The 11,541-nt window shown below is 41.4% G+C and overlaps 1 non-coding gene across 1 annotated transcript; it reads left to right on the top strand.

Moving 5' to 3' along the window:
* Positions 1 to 2,105: 2,105 nt before the first annotated feature.
* TRNAE-UUC (transfer RNA glutamic acid (anticodon UUC)) lies at positions 2,106 to 2,189 on the top strand. Its single transcript has one exon. It is a non-coding gene; the product is annotated as a tRNA-Glu (tRNA).
* Positions 2,190 to 11,541: the final 9,352 nt, after the last annotated feature.

Raw genomic sequence — 11,541 nt, 5'->3', positions numbered from 1 at the left:
TGGAGAGATTTACTATGGGACTCAGTTACTTAGATCTTGGACAGCAACAAAAGGAAAAAGGGACCATGGAGGCAGCAGAGAGATAATGAGTGTGGGAAGCAGCTATAGACCCTGGGCTAGGGGAGCAGATTGGGGGTTCAGAACCTTGAGGAGGGATGATGTGGAAGAAAGGTCATTATATCAAGGAGTTTTTGCTCTAACCAGGAAGTGTTGCCCAACTCCAGAGCTTGTAGGAGGGGCCTATAGAGCTAGGACACAGCCACTGGAGAAAGGGAGGACCTGTGTGGAGCTCATACCACTGAGGATGGGCTCTACAGTTGGTTCTTTTTTTTTTTTTTTTAATGTTTTATTTCTGAGAGAGAGAGAGACAGCGTGAGCGTGGAGGGTCAGAGAGAGGGAGGTACAGAATCTGAAACAGGCTCCAGGCTCTGAGCTGGCTGTCAGCACAGAGCCCGACACGGGGCTCGAACCCCCGAACTGTGAGATCATGACCTGAGCCGAAGTCGGATGCTCAACCAACTGAGCCACCCAGGTGCCCCTACAGTTGGTTCTTAAGCAGGTTGGTGGAATGAAGAGCCATCACTCAGGCAACTCAGGCAGGTCTAACAAGTGAAACAGAGAGATGAAGTCCCTTCTCCCAACCCCCTGTCTTCAAACCCTCCTCTAGTGCCTCTTATTAATGAAGCTTAACGGATGAGCAATAGTTTGTGGAGCCCCAACAGCAGTGTCACAAAGCAGAGAGAGCCGCAGCTGATAACAGGAGAATAACTGAAATGGGATTAGTATCATAAACACCTTTATCTGTACATCTGTTGTGTGGTGTAAATTACCATGTTGCATGAATGTCTTTGTAAGTTTCCTTTTGTAAAATATACATTTTCTGGGGCACCTGGGTGGCTCAGTCAGGTAAGCGTCTGACTTCAGCTCAGGTCATGATCTCACAGTTTGTGAGTTCAAGCCCCACGTCGGGCTCTGTGCTGACCGCTCAGAGCCTAGAGCCTGCTTTAGATTCTGTGTCTCCCTCTCTCTCTCTCTCTCTCTGCCCTTTCCCATTCACACTCTGTATCTCTCTCTCTCAAAAATAAATAAACATTAAAAATTTTTTAAAAACCCATTTTCTTAGATTGGCCCCAAATTTTACGTCCTACGGACATATATTAAACCCCCAATCCAGGTAGCTGCCTTTTGTTCCCTTGCTACCTCCTGCAGCAGACCCTTCACTTCCAAGACATACATTCATATGGACACACAACTGTTAGTGTGACCATGAAAATAAAAGCACAGTGTTGTCCCAACGTCATTTTCCATATGATACAAATGTATTTTCAACACTGGGGAGCTGAAATGTAGGTTCAGAAATGGGAAATAGGGGCTTCCCAGTAAAAGCTGGTCCTCTAGGATTTTCAGAACTTTCAAGGACCAGTTTCTTGCCAAGGTGGTGGCATCCAGCCAAGGAGCAAGCAGGGCTCATCACCTGGGTGCCCCATGGGGTTTGTAGGGAAGCAATCTCATCTTTCATCACTTTTTCCTTCCTCAGGCTCCAGGTAATTTGAAAATTGCTTCATTTGTTATTAAAGGAATTCCTTACTATTTTCCCATTTTGTTTCCATAATATTGTATACATTCCTAATATACTTTACTTATTTAGTTATCTAAAATAAATTTGCCTTTTTGAAAGGCTCCTCAAGATAATTAAATAAAATTATTAAGTTCTGCTTTTGTAAATGTTCTTTAGATAGTGCTGATTTGCAGATGTAAGAGCAAAATGGTAAGTTAAAAGTGGAAATACACCCAGAAAATGTCAAATACTGTAAGTAAGCAGAAAAGGAAGTTGGGTAGTATTCAAGAAGAGATTTTAAAAATAATAAAGCATAGGGGGATGAGCAAAATTGGTGAAGGGTGATGGGAGATATAAGCATCCAATTATAAAATGAATAAGTCACAGGGATGAAAGGCACAGCAGTTTTATAATAGTGTTGTATGGTGGCTACAATTGTACAGAGCATAGCATAACATATAGAGTTGTTGAATCATTGTGTTGTACACCTGAAACTAATGTAACGTGTGTCTACTATACTTCAATTAAAAATAATAATAATAGGGGCGCCTGGGTGGCTTAGTTGGTTGAGCGTCTGACTTTCGCTTAGGTCATGATCTCGTGGTTGTGGGTTCAAGCCCCGCGTCGGGCTCTGTGCTGACTGCCAGCTCAGAGCCTGGAGCCTGTTTCAGTCTGTGACTCCCTCTCTCTCTGACCCTCCCCTACTCACGCTGTCTCTCTCTCTCTCTCTCTCTCGAAATAAATAAAACGTTTTTTTAAAAAAAATAATAATAATAGTCTTAAACAGAGATCAAAATTCTGCCACTTACTGGCCGAAGCCCTTGGTCAAGATTCTTGACCTAACTGAGCCTCAGTTTTCTCGTTAGGAATACTGTTGCTATCTACTGCATAGAAGTGTTGTGAAGACTAAATGAGATTGTATACTAGAGTATTCTAGAGCGTGAAATATCCTGTACTCTTATAAACATCATTCTTTGATTAAATTTGATGAAATGGCTCTTCCTTCCTCCTTAGTCTATGTAAAATTTATAAGAATTTAAATTCAGTTTTCTCTCTACTATAAACTCACAAAATAGTTGCTCTTCTTCTTTGCAACTTTGACTTTTTATTTTAAGTTTTTTGAGGGGCGCCTGGGTGGCTCAGTCAGTTAAGCGCCCGACTCTGGCTCAGGTCTCATGGTTCGTGGGTTCGAGCCCCACATCAGGTTCTGTTGTGACAGCTCAGAGCCTGGAGCCTGTTTCGGATTCTGTGTCTCCCTCTTTCTCTGCACTTCCCCCACTCATGCTCTGTCTCTCTCTGTCTCAAAAATAAATAAACCCTAAAAAAAATAAAGAATAAAGTGCTTTTTGAGTTATTTAAAGGCATTTTAGAAAATACTGCTATCTCTAGATTTTTTTTCCTCCATAAGAGAAATTTAGGACAGCAGATTGATGCTGGGAAGAAGGAAATCTGAAGACCTATGGGCTAAGACCCCAAGAGCCCTGTGAATTAACAAAGGCAGTCTGCATTACACAATATCATACACCCTCTGATCTCAGAGCAATGAGCTAGTGCATAAGAACAACAATTTACTTTATGGAGTCTATTCAATTCAGTCTAACCTACCTCCTCCCTTATTTGTTCATGATCTGGTGTGAAGTTTTTCTGAGCACTATAGAAACAAGTGAAAATGAATCATGACCATTAACATTATTTTGTTTCTGTTCTCCTTTTTGTTACTTTGGAAAACTGAAGGATCCTTTTTGAAATGGAAGATTTAAATGTTGAGATATGATTTAAAAATCAATTCATTTGAAAATTTGCCATGGTGTTCATTTAGTCATACTTGTTCTGGGGCTAAGCAAACAATTAGAGGCTAATGGAGAGGAGGCTGATCCTTCTCCCCTGGGCCTATCGAACCAGGCATACCCCATTGCCTGCCTTTTTTTCCCCCTTCTTTTTAAATATTTTGTTTGTTTATTTATTTATTTATTTATCCTTAAATAGTTTATTGTCAAGTTGGTTTCCATATAACACCCAGTGCTCATCCCAACCAGTGCCCTCCTCCATGCCCAACACCTCCCTTCCCTTCCCCCTCCACCCCCATCAGTCCTCAGTTTGTTCTCAGCATTCAAGAGTCTCTCATGGTTTGCCTCCCTCCCTCTCCCCAACTATTTTTCCCCTTCTCCCTTCTTCTCCCACATTGTCCTTCATTAACTTCTTCCGAATCCACCCATAAGTGCAAACATATGGTATTTGTCCTTCTCTGCCTGACTTATTTCGCTAAGCATAACACCCTCAAGTTCCATCCATGTTGCTACACATGGCCAGATTTCATTCTTTCTCATTGCCATGTAGTATTCCATCGTATAGATAAACCACATCTTCTTGATCCATTCATCAGTTGATGGACACTTAGGTTCGTTCCATGTTTTGGCTATTGTTGAGAGTGCTGTTATGAACATTGGGGTCCGTGTGCCTCTGTGCATCAGCACTTCTGTATCCCTTCGATAAATTCCTAGCAGTGCTATTTCTGGGTCATAGGGAAGTTCTATTGTTAATTTTTTGAGAAACCTCCATACTGTTTTCCAGAGGGGCTGCACCAACTTACATTCCCACCAGCAGTGTAGGAAGGTGCCTGTTTCTCCACATCCTCACCAGTATCTAGAGTCTCCTGATTTGTTCATTTTAGCCACTCTGACTGGCGTGACGTGGTAGCTTAGTGTGGTTTTGATTTGTACTACCCTGATGAGGAGGGACGCTGAGCATCATTTCATGTGTCTGTTGGCCATCTGGATGCCCTCTTTGGAGAAGTGTCTGTTCATGTCTTCTGCCCATTTCATCACTGGATTATTTGTTTTTCAGGTATGGAGATTGGTGAGTTCCTTATAGATTTTGGATACTAGCTTTTTCTCTGATATGTCACCTGCAACTCTCTTTTCTCTTTCTGTCAGCTGCCTATTAGTGTTACTGATTGTTTCCTTTGCCGTGCAGAAGTTTTTATCTTGATGAGGTCCCGATAGTTCATTTTTGCTCTTGATTCCCTTACTTTTGGGGATGTGTCAAGTAAGAAGTTGCTGCGGTTGAGGTCAAGGAGGTTGTTTCCTGCTTTCTCCTCTAGGGTGTTGATAGTTTCCTGTCTCACATTCAGGTCCTTTATACATTTTGAGTTTATTTTTGTGTATGGTGTGAGACAATGATCCAATTTCATTCTTCTGCATGTTGCTGCCCCGTTCACCCAGTACCTTCTGTTAAAGAGGCTGTCATTTTTCCATTGGATACTCTTTCCCGCTTTGTCAAAGATAAATTGGCTGTACATTTGTGGGTCCAATTCTGAGTTCTCTATTCTATTCCATTGGTCTATGTGTCTGTTTTAGTGTCAATACCATAGTGTCCTCATGATTACAGCTTGGTAGTAGAGGCTAAAGTCTGGGATGGTGATGCCTACCGTTTTGGTTTTCTTCTTCAGCATTACTTTGGCTATTCGGGGTCTTTTGTGGTTCCACACAAATTTTAGAAGAATGCTGGTGCAATTTTGTTTGGGATGGCATTGAATGTGTAGATTGCTTTGGGTAGTAATGACATTTTAACAATATTTATTCTTCCGACCCATGAGCATGGAATGTTTTTCCATTTCTTTGTGTCTTCAATTTCCTTCATAAGGTTTCTATAGTTTGAATCGTACAGATCTCCCATATCTTTGGTTAGGTTTATTCCTAGGTATTTTATGTATTTTTGTGCAATTGTGAATGGGGTCAGTTTCTTGATTTCTCTTTCTGTTACTTCATTGTTGGTGTATAAAAATGCAACCGATTTCTGTGTATTGATTTTTGTTCCTGGCAAGTTTGCTGAATTCATGGACCAGTTCTAGTAGGCCTCTGGTGGAATCTGTTGGGTTTTCTGTGTAGACTATCATGTCGTCTGTGAAAAGTGAAAGTTTGACTTTTTCTTTACGAATTCTGATGCCTTTTATTTCCTTTTGTTGTCTGATTACTGATGCTAGGACTTCCAGCACCATGTTAGACAATAGTGGTGAGAGTGGACATCCCTGTCGTGTTCCTGATCTCAGGGAGAAAGCTCTCAGGTTTGGATGTGTTAGCTAAGGACTTGTCATAGATGGCTTTATGATGTTCAGGTAAGTCCTTCTATCCCAACTTTCTTGAGGGTCTTTATTAAGAAGGAATGCTGTATTTTGTCAAATGCTTTTTCTGCATCTATCGACAGGATCATATGGTTTTTATCTTTTCTTTTGTTAATGTGAAGCATCACATTGATTGATTTGTGAATACTGAACCAGCCCTGTAACCCAGGAATGAATCCCACTTGATCATGGTGGATAATTCTTTTTATGTGCTATTGGATTCGACTTGCAAGTATCTTGCTAAGGATTTTTGCATCCGTATTCATCAAGGATATTGGCTTGTAGTTCTGTTTTTTTGCTGAGTCTCTGTCTGGCTTGGGAATCAAAGTGATGCTGGCTTCGTAAAATGAGTATGGAAGTTTTCCTTCAATTTCTATTTCTTGGAATAGCTTGAGAAGAATGGGTATTAACTCTGATTTAAATGTCTGGTAGATTCCCCAGGGAAGCTATCTGGCCCAGGGCTCTTATTTGTTGGAAGATTTTTGATAACTGATTCCATTTCCTCACTAGTTAAGGGTCTGTTCAGATTTTCTATCTCTGCCCATGTGAATTTTGGTAGTGTGTATGTTTAGAAATTTGTCCATTTCTTCTAAGTTGTCTAGTGTGTTGGCATATGATTTTTCATAGTATTCCCTGATAATTGCTTATATTTCTGAGGGGTTGGTTGTAATAAGTTCTTTTTCATTCATAATTTTATCTCTTTGAATGCTCTCTCTTTTCTTTTTGAGAAGCCTGGCTAGAGGTTTCTCAATTTTGTTTATTTTTTTCAAAAAACCAACTCTTGGTTTCATTGATCTGTTCAACTGTTTTTTTGGTTTCTATATTGTTTATTTCTGCCCTGATTTTTATTATTTCTCTTCTCCTACTGTGTTTGGTGTGCCTGTTGCTCTACCTTTAGTTCCTTTAGGTGCACTGTTAGGTTTTGAACTTGCGTTTTTTCTAATTTCTTGTAATAGGCCTGGAGTGCAATATACTTTCCTCTTAGGACTGCCTTTGCCGCATCCCATAGAGTTTGGATTGTTGTAGTTTCATTTTCATTTGATTCCATATATTTTTAAATTTCTTCTCCAATTGCCTGATTGGCCCATTCATTCTTTAGTAGGGTGTTCTTTAACCTACATGTTTTTGGAGGTTTCCCAGAATTCTTCCTGTGATTCATTTCGAGTTTCATAGCATTGTGATCTGAAAGTGTGCATGGGATGATCTCAATTATTTTCTATTTATTGAGGGCTGCTTTATGTCCCAGTATGTAATCTATCTTAGAGAATGTGCCATGTGCACTTGAAGAGAAAGTGAATTCCATGGCCTCAGGATGTAGAGTTCTAAATATATCTGTCAGATCCATCTGGTCCAATGTGTCATTCAAGTCCATTGTGTCTTCAGTGATTTTCTGTCTAGTTGATCTATCCATTGCTGTTATTGGAGCATTAAAGTCCTCTGCTATTAGCGCATTGTTTTCCATAAGTTTATTTCTGTTTGTGATTAATTGTTTTATATTATTTATATTTTTATATAAATTTTTATTTTATTTTTCTGTTTTATGTTAATTATTATAGGTGCTCCCATATTCAGTTTGTAGACATTTGTAATTGTTAGTTCTTCCTGATGGATAGACCCTGTGATTATTATATAATGCCCTTCTTCATCCCTTGTTACTGTCTTTACTTTAATGTCCAGTTTGTCTGATATAAGTATAGCTACTCCAGCTTTCTTTTGACACCAGTAGCATGATAGATATTTCTGCATCCCCTTGCTTTCAATCTGAAAGTGTCCTCAAGTCTAAAATGAGTCTCTTGTAGACAGCAAATAGATGAGTTTTGGTTTTTTATCCATTCTGCTACCCTATGTCTTTTGGTTGGAGCATTAAGCCCATTTACATTCAGTGTTATTATTGAAATATATGGGTTTAGAGTCATGGTGTCCTATGTGGGATTCATGCTTGTGGTGGTGTCTCTGGTATCCTGTGTTCCTTGCTACATTTCCCTCAGAGAGTCCCCCTTAGGATTTCTTGTAGGGCTGGCTTAGTGGGGACAAATTCTTTCACTTTTTGTTTATTTGGAAAGACTTTTCTCTCTCCTTCTTTTCTGAATGACCGGCTTGCTGGATAGAGAATTCTTGGCTGCATATTTTTTTCTGTTCATCATAGTGAAGATTTCCTGCATTTCCTTTCTGGCCTGCCAAGTTTCAATAGTTAGGTCTGTAACCAGTTTGATAGGTTTTCCCTTTGTATGTTAGGGCCCTTTTCTCCCTAGCTGCTTTCAAAATTCTCTTTGTCCTTATATTTTGCCAGTTTCACTATGATACGTCATGCAGAAGATCGATTCTAGTTACATCTGAGGGGAGTTCTCTGTGCCTCTTGAAATTCAACATCTACTTCCCTCCCCAGGTTGGGGATGTTCTCTGCTATAATTTGTTCAAGGACTCCTTCACCTTTCCCTCTCTCTTCCTCTTCCAGGATTCCTCTGATATGGATATTGTTCTGTTTGATTGTATCACTGAGCTCTGGAACTCTCCTTTCATGTTGCTGGATCAGTTTATCTCTCTTTTTCTCAGCTTACTCTTTTTCTATAATTGTGTCTTCTCAATCTCTTATTCTCCTTTCTCCCTTTTCAATCCATTCATTAATGCCTCCATTTTATTATGTATCTCATTCATAGCATTTTAAAAAAATATTTTTATTTATTTCTAGGAGAGAGAGAGAGAGACAGCATGAGCAGGGGAGGGTCAGAGAGAGAGGGAGACACAGACTCTGAAATAGTCTCCAGGCTCTGAGCTGGCAGTCAGCACAGAGCCCGACGTGGGGCTAGAACCCACGAACTGCAAGATCATGACCTAAGCGAAAGTCGGACGCTTAACCGACTAAGCCACCCAGGCACCCCATTCATAGCATTTTTTAATTCATTACAACTAATTTTAAGCTCCATAGTCTTTGTAGCAATAGTTTCTCTGATGTCTTCCATGCTTTTTTCAAGTCCGGTGATTAATTTAACACCACTGTTTTAAATTCTTGTTCAGTTATGTTGCTTATATCTGTTTTTGAGCACTTATTTAGCTGTTTTTTCTTCCTGGAATTTCTTTGGAGGAGAGTTCTTCCGTTTCATCATTTTGGTTAGCTTTCTATCTCTTGTTAATTTTAAAAGCTTGTTATGAACTCTGCCCCTATGGGTGCTGCTGTATTAAAGCGGGCTCTTTGAGCCTAAGTGTCCATCAACAGATGAATGGATCAAGAAGATGTGGTTTATCTATACCATGGAATACTACATGGCAATGAGAAACAATGAAATCAGGCCATGTGTAGCAACATGGATGGACCTTGAGGGTGTTATGCTGAGCGAAATAAGTCAGGCAGAGAAGGACAAATATCATATGTTTGCACGTATAGGAGGATTAGGAGGAACTTGACGGAGGAACAAGGGGGAGAAGAAGGGCGGAAATGGTGGGGGAAAGGGAGAGAGGCAAACCATGAGAGACTCTTGAATGCTGATAAAGCGGGCTCTTTGACTGTCCAGGGACTGTCTGTTTAGGAAGTGTTCTTTGAATGGTGTCTCTTGGTTTCTCTTCTTAGACGTTGGTTATTTTGTTTCCCTACTCATAGTAGTATTTAGGACTCTCCACTATGTGTACTTTGGCTTGTTTCTTGAGGTAGTCCTGGGGGAAAAAAAACCAGACAACCACGGGAACAAAGNAGAGAGGCAAACCATGAGAGACTCTTGAATGCTGATAAAGCGGGCTCTTTGACTGTCCAGGGACTGTCTGTTTAGGAAGTGTTCTTTGAATGGTGTCTCTTGGTTTCTCTTCTTAGACGTTGGTTATTTTGTTTCCCTACTCATAGTAGTATTTAGGACTCTCCACTATGTGTACTTTGGCTTGTTTCTTGAGGTAGTCCTGGGGGAAAAAAAAACAGACAACCACACAGGGAACAAAGGTACACAAACGCACAGACAAAGCCAATAAAGACACAAACTGAAAGGGAGAAAGAAAAAGAAGAAGGGAAGGGACAAAAACAAAACAATAAAAAAAAGAGGGGGGCGAAGGAGGGAAGACAAATAATAAAAATTAAAATTAAAATTAATAAAAAATTGAAAAAAGAAGAAAAGAAAAGAAAAGAAAAAACCCAAAAGACAAAGGACAGTCTAAAGGCATAGAACCAGAATTTCCAGANTGTCTCTTGGTTTCTCTTCTTAGACGTTGGTTATTTTGTTTCCCTACTCATAGTAGTATTTAGGACTCTCCACTATGTGTACTTTGGCTTGTTTCTTGAGGTAGTCCTGGGGGAAAAAAAAACAGACAACCACACAGGGAACAAAGGTACACAAACGCACAGACAAAGCCAATAAAGACACAAACTGAAAGGGAGAAAGAAAAAGAAGAAGGGAAGGGACAAAAACAAAACAATAAAAAAAAGAGGGGGGCGAAGGAGGGAAGACAAATAATAAAAATTAAAATTAAAATTAATAAAAAATTGAAAAAAGAAGAAAAGAAAAGAAAAGAAAAAACCCAAAAGACAAAGGACAGTCTAAAGGCATAGAACCAGAATTTCCAGATACAAATAAAGAGACAGGTGTATGCAGTGCTGATGGAAGAGCATATACAAAGTGAGAAATGACAGGGCGGGGAGGAAGTGAAATTGGAAATGAAATGACCAGGCAAAGAGACTAAGAGCCTTGATTCAGAGGGGAAAATCGTAGAAGATGTTTAGACACAATGAGAAAGAAACAAAATGTTACTCAGAGAAACTATGTAGGTAGCGGTGGAGGTGTAGAGTGTACATCTAGAGAATGGATTAAATGTGACTGTTTAAGCAAACCAGTGACCAGAGTGCCCCAACCAGCAGAGTGGAGGGATACGGATGAGAAAAGGGAGATTATATCTGAATAGAAAGAATTTCCTAGGATTAATCATGGCAGTGCATCCGTGTTGGTCTTGCCCCAGGCTCAGGTAAAAAACAGAAACAAAAACAAACAAACAAACAAAAAACCCCAGCTCTCTGGAGGGGATGGGATGGGCGTGGTTTGGTGTAGGGAGGTCTCGCCTCCACTGTGTCCTGCCAGCCGCTCCCTGAAGCCCCGCCTTGGTGGTTGTGGGGAGAAAAATGGCTTCACGCCAGTCCCTCCTCACCTAGCATTGCAAGTCACTCCTTTGGGTCTGATCTCCTTGTGCTGCGGATGAAGCCAAGGTGGGCTGAGTTCTCTGCCCCACACCCCGCCTCCTTTCCAGGTCCCAGCCGGTGCGCTTGCGCTTTGTTTATACTGCCAGAAACACAGTCCCGCAGGTCGCTGCCTCCCTGCTGCTGGGGGCTCTAGTGGGGGGAGGGGAGGGAGGTGTCGCAGCCTCAGATCCACCAAGGTCAAGCGGTGGGACAACCTGGGATCTGACGCCTCCGCGCCGGGGCAGGGGCATGTCCGGGGAACTCAGCCTCGGCCGCTCCTTGTCCACGTTCCTGGGCATCAGTCCCGGGGAACGCAGCTTCAGGCCCGCAGAGTCCACGCCACCGCCGGGTATAGAGCTGGGAGCTCAGCAGAGCAGTTTTTCCTGGCGCCCTCTGGAACTAGGGGCACCTAGTTCAAAGTCAGCACCCCAGCCAGAACTAAAAAACACTCTTTCCAAGCTGAGGTTTTTCTCTTCTCCAGGGACGGTTCTATGAGCAGTCTCAGCTTCTCTTTCCTTTCCCTTCTACTCACCGCGGGTCAGCACGGCTCACCTCGGCTGCCCACATGCCAGGTTCCCTTCCCTCCCTCCATATCTCTGGGTCCCATCCCAGTTTTATCTTCCCCAGTTCGCACTCACGCACTTATGAGGTTTCCTTCCCAGTGTATTCTGTCTCTTTCTCTTCCTAAACTCCTGTGGCTCAGTGTCCTATGAC

Source organism: Crocuta crocuta, unplaced genomic scaffold (genome assembly GCF_008692635.1).
Source record: "Crocuta crocuta isolate KB4526 unplaced genomic scaffold, BGI_CrCroc_1.0 scaffold293, whole genome shotgun sequence".
NCBI lineage: Eukaryota > Metazoa > Chordata > Mammalia > Carnivora > Hyaenidae > Crocuta > Crocuta crocuta.
The sequence above is the reverse complement of the archived record's forward strand: the minus strand, read 5'-3'. Positions and strand labels throughout refer to the sequence as shown.